This window comes from Cuculus canorus, chromosome Z (assembly GCF_017976375.1).
Source record: "Cuculus canorus isolate bCucCan1 chromosome Z, bCucCan1.pri, whole genome shotgun sequence".
NCBI classification, from domain to species: domain Eukaryota; kingdom Metazoa; phylum Chordata; class Aves; order Cuculiformes; family Cuculidae; genus Cuculus; species Cuculus canorus.
In genome coordinates, this window is record NC_071441.1 from 33,428,705 (window position 1) to 33,434,704 (window position 6,000).

A 6,000-nucleotide genomic window follows, 5' to 3' on the forward strand; every position below is an offset into this window, starting at 1 on the left:
CAGCAGGATTGGGGAAATTATCTTACCCTAGTATTTGACACTGATGAGGCTGCACCTCAAATACTGTGTTGAGTTTTGGGCCCTTCACTATGAGAAAAATATTAAAGTGCTGGAGAGTACGTAAAGAAGGGCAACAAGGCTGGTGAAGGATCTGGTGCATAAGGAGCGGCTGAGTGCACTGGGATTGTTCGTTCTGGAGAAAAGGAGGCTGAGGGGAGACCATATTGCTTTTTACAACTACCCGAAAGGAGGTTGTAGCAAGGTGAGTGTTGGTCTTTTCTCCCAAGCAACAAGTGATAGGACGAGAGGAAATCAACCCTTGTTTCACCGGGGAGGTTTAGATTGAACATAAGGAAAAATTTCTTTGTGGAGACTGTTGTCAAGCACTGGAAGAGGCTTCCTAGAAAAATGGTTGAGTCCCCATCCCTGGAAGTATTTAAAAGATTTATAGACATGGCATTTAGGGTCCTGGTTTAGCAGTGTACTTGGTAGTGTTGGGGTAATGGTTAGATTTTATGATCTTAAGGGTCTTTTCCAACCCAAATGTTCCATAATTCTATGATTTTGTGTTATTTCAGTTGTGAATGCTGATACTGTTCATAGCTTGTTCCTAGACATTGCAAATCTGAACTTACTTGTGAAATTTGTTGACTGATTATTCTCCATTGGTAGTAGAGTTATACTAGCAAGTCTTTTCAGCTGTTCTAATTAAATGGTTTCTGCTAAGGCAAGAGCTTTACCTGCGTTCCCACACCACTTCCCTTCTTGCAATTGATGTGGCTGTGCTGCAAAACATAAGTGCAGTTCAAGCATAGAAAATAAAAGAATATCATTGTAGATGCATAAAATACTTTTACATGATGATTTGTTTGAGTTCTCTTAAAAAGTACAGTGTAGTATTAATATGACAGATAAAATGCATGAAAAGTATGTGTTCAACTAGACACTGTATTTGAATAGGCAAAGTAAGAATCTCCAGGTGCACTCTTGAATATGTATGCTAATTACCCAGTGTGTGGATAATCTATTTGAAAAATCAAAGCAAATGTAGTATGTTCATCTCAGTTGAAGATGACAAACTACTTCTGAGACTATTAATGGCCAAGGATGGTTTTCTTACTTCAGACTTCTGAGGACTTCGAATAGGGTAAGTTAGGAAAGGACTTCCTTTGTTGTTCTTAAAAGCTTTCTCATCCACCAAGCCCTCTGCCTAAAGGCCAGACAAAACAAACAGAACTCGTGGGAGACTGAAAGAGCATTGGGAGTTTGGCAATATTAAAAAAAAGAGACAGGTTATCCCATCAGAGGTAATGAGCTGTTCAGTTAGTCTAATATAAATTCTGTTGATAGTAGGTGCGTTAGACTTGATGATTTTTTAAGTTACTCCAGCTACTGAAAGAAACTCTGTTTTTAGAAGTACTGCCTAAAATATTTACTACACTGGTTAAGAATGTTTGCTGGCCAGAGTGAATTCACAACAGGGCTAAACAACAGAGGTCAACATAAGTCACTGTCAATGAAATTACAGATAATACAAAAATTTGTGACATAACGACAAATGATGGCAGAACATCATCAGTTATCAATTACTTTTTTACAGTACAGTATGAAATACAGGTTTGTAGCTAGTGTTTCTTTTCTACACTATTACATTAAGACAAACTTATTCTCTTTATCTGTGAAAAGGCCAACTCTTGGTTTCAATGTCTTTCCATTTTGTGCATCCCTCAGAATTTGTCTTTACAGAAATCTCTTTGGAAATGTCAACTCATATAAATTGCATATGCTAGTAACTCTTTGCACTAGAAGATGTCATATTGAAAACTAGCAGTAATTCTTTTGGTAGAGTGACTTTTGATTATGACAGAAGCACATTATCATCATCTAACTTGTCTAAGCCTTGCAGACTAGGGATTTCTCCAAATGATTCCAACCTCCCTTACCAAGTTTTTAAAGCAATACGTAGCTTCTAATTTCTACTTGCTGCTGCTTGGGGTTTTTTTCTGCCTCCTCTGACCATCTGTGGTATTGATATTTTAATTTACTGAATTAATCTCTCCACTCTGTCAGGATCAGGGTTTAGCTAATTCTGTTGTTAATATGTAGAATCATAGTGTTTTGGTCATCTGATAAACGCTTTGAAAAGGTCACCTGGATGCAGTCTCAGAGGGTGGGATTCAACTGCCTGCAGATAATTTTAATACTTCCTTAGATGTGCTAGGTGACCGAGTTGTTTGCAAAGGACATATCATAGAATCATAGAGCACTTTGGTTTTGGAGGGACCTTAAAGATCATCTAGTTCCAACCCCCCCTGCCATGGGCAGGGACATCCCACTAGATCAGGCTGCCCAAGGCCCCTCCAGCCTGGAGCTGAACACTTCCAGGGATGGGGCATCCACAAGCTTCCCTGGGCAACCTCTTCCAGTGCCTCATCACTCTCATGGTGAAGAAATTCTTCCTATGTCTAGTCTAAATCTGCCCCTCTCCAATTTATAGCCATTGTCCCCAGTCCTATCACTACAAGCCTTTACGAACAGTTCCTCCCCAATGTACGTAATGGAGGGCATGGCTATGGCCTGTGGAAGCAACAGCACCTGTATGGTGCCCTCTGTTTAGACAGCTGAATGACCCCCTGCAATGTGTGGAGTGTCAGCATATAATTTTTTAACCTCTCAGTATTCTGTTATGAACCTGTGTGCTTTCTTTTGCAAAATCCTATTTGTTCCATTATTGTACTGATTTTGGCTGGTATGAAGTTAATATTTCTTCACAAGGAGCTTGTACAGAGTTGTGGTTTGATTTGTGCTGAAAATAAGGATGTTTTAGTTACTGCTAAGCAGTGCCTACCCAGTGTCAAGGCCTTCTCTATTTCTCACACGAACCCACCAGCAAGTGGGTTGGAAGTGCACAACAGGTTGGGAGGTGACACAGCTGGAAAAGCTAACTCTAACTGACCAAAGGGATGTTCCATAACATACAGTGTCACTTTCAGCAATAAAAGCAAGGGGAACAATGATAGGCAGGCTGCCAGCTGGGGACTGAATAGACATCAGTCCACTGATGGTGAGTAATTTTTTCATTTGCATCATTTGTCTTTCTTGGGTTTTATTTTCCTCTCTGTTTTTCCGTCGTCGTCATCATCATCATCATCATCATTATATTGTCTTCTTAATTATTAAACTGTTGTTATCTCAACAGGAGTTTAATTCACACTTTTACCCTTCCAATTTTTCCCCGTTCCCACTGGGAATAAAGTTTTTGAACACCGTAAGTAGGCGAATTACAAGCCAATGATGCTGTCAAGGTGCTGTGGAGGCCAGGGCACCAAGGACCACAGGGGTTCCCATGGGGCAGGCAGAGCAGGACCAGCTGTAGCCAGGTGTAACCTTTATCCACATCCTAATATACAACATTCTTTTCAAGTATCTTGATTTCTTAAACATACATGTTTGTGTCTAGTTATCTGGGTGTTTTAGTCAAGTAGATCTTCAAAGTTCCCCAAGGATTTGCAATATTTGTAGGCAGCTGGAGAATGCCAAATTCTTTCCATTGCTTTCTCTCTGAAGTGGAAGCTCATTTCTCTCAAACACCATCCACCACAATTTATGAGCTACAAAACAAATTCAGTCTGATGCAAGATCTCATTTCAAAAGGAGAGGGGTGTAAGTGCCGTAAAAAAGCTTTAACTTGTTTTTAATAACCTAGGCAAGACTTTTTGAATACAAACGTGTATTTCCAGGGAGACTTTAGAACATTTTTCAAGATGGCAGGCTGCTCTTTTTTTCTGATAGCCTGCAAGAGCTGAACAAATTTTAAATGACAGCATTGAATGGCAAGTGCATAACACAGGGAAGTGCAAGGAGCTTCTGGTCAATGCAAGTGTTTTAACACTGGATGTCACTGCTGCTTCGGGCAAGGGAAGCATGGTAACTGCTCTAGGAGCAGGATGAAATATTACATGGCAGGATATCTTCATCAGCTGTGAAATCTTCCCTGCATTAGCGTCAGAAGGAAGATATAACTAACATTTCATTTCTTTATTATTGCTACTTACATTTCATGAAGTTAGAAGCCATAAAACTGGTAATGTTAAAGCCTGAAAATTACTACAACTAATACAATCTAGGAATTAAGCAGTAAAATCCCCTCTATTTGTGATATTAAAGGTTTATTACATATATTTCAATAGATTTTGACATTTTTCAATGTTATCTCTGTTCTTATTTAAATAGGCCACGCAGGCTGATGACCCAAGACTAGGATGTTGTTTGATTTTGGAGCTACAAAAGAACACAAGAAATAATAATTTAAACAATAGTTACAATATTGTATCTGGTCCTGATAGTTGTAAGCACATGTTCATCTGGATTTCAGGACTGACCTTTAGGAAGCTGGGTCTAAAAGAATTTTTTTACCATATTGCTATAGCTTGTTGCTGGTTGATCCCACCAGCAGTTCATGAAATTACCAGTGGAGAACAAGTTCTTAGAAGATGGATTAACTTTTAAATGGTGTGTTTAATGCCATGAAGAAATAGATGGAAGGGAGTAGCAGAGTTTCCACCTTGAGTTTCAAAACAGTATAAAAGTAAGTAGAGAATAGAGAGTTAAATATTTTTATTGGGTTTTGTTGTTGTTGTTGTTTTATTGATGTTTTTGCAACAATCTGTTGTAACTTTCTCATAAAAACAAGTGTGTCTGTATGGCAAATATGGTGTGGATAACTTGCAGTGTTTTTATCAAGGTAGTAAATTATGGTATCTTTCTGGAAGCATGCTCATAGAAAACTCAAGAGAGATGTAAGCCTCATTTTCCCAGGTACTTTATGTGCACTTCAAGTTCTGAGGAGAACTTTGATATGGTGTGATGCAGTTGAAATTTTGTAATGTTAAAGTAGTAACTCATCTTACAAATAAACGTTTGCACATCTGAGAAGAAAAGACATAATGCCTGATAAACAGGTGATCCTCGTGTAAAAGGCATGACAGTATCTATATTCAGAAACATCCAGTGTCAACGTGACAGAGTAAACATTGTGTCCTATTTTCTGATCATATGCATATGTTTAACCAGGTTTCATCTTTTCAGAATCTGTATAAAAATATAGGGCTGTGAGACACCTCCATTCATCTTCTGCCATCACGGGCAGTAACACTGCACAACGTTAACTACATTTATCAAGCTCCGATTTAAAGCTAATTGTCTTCGTCTGACCATGCCCATGTAGAAGCTATCCTACAACCTCACATCTTTCATGGTTGGATATTACCTACTTGTTTTCAGACTAAATGTATTTATGCTTAACTAAGCTCCCAATTTCATCCTTTATACTGATTTTACACCAGATCTGCAACATGGTTTGCAAAGTTCTGGGATCAATATAGCATTGTCCTTTTGCTTTCTGTCTGTTAACTGCTTTGTAATTGCTTTTGTCTCAGTGCATGCTGAAACAACACCATCCTTCCCCTCCATCACTCCCCACCCCAAAAAACAGGAAGTCTAATGATTGTGTCTATGCAATTGATGTTTTGGGGTGCTTGCATGTATGGCTGATAAGCAGTTGAGTAATGGACTAAACAAACAAGATGTGTACATTCAAGCGTTAATGAGATGTACACATTACATATATGGTATTGATATGAGGATTTGCAGACCAGCTATGAAAATAAAGAATTTAAGATACACAGCACAAGTTGATCACATGGGACTGTAAAGGACTGAAGCCCTAGTGCCATCTTCATGTGTGAAGAACAAATTCATCAGATAAACAGATGATTGAAAACTGTGTCTTATAGAGATGCAAGATACTACAAATTGTATATAGGTGGAAGCTGCAAATTTGGGTTGGACTGCAGGATGGCATTGCATGGTATATAGTCACCAACAATCAGTATTGTTGTTACTTGTTATAGTACCTGAAAAAAAACCCCTTAGTTTTGGACAGATTCTTTGGCTGAATGTTGTATAAAATCCCTCTTGGGTGAGAGGAAGAAACTCTGG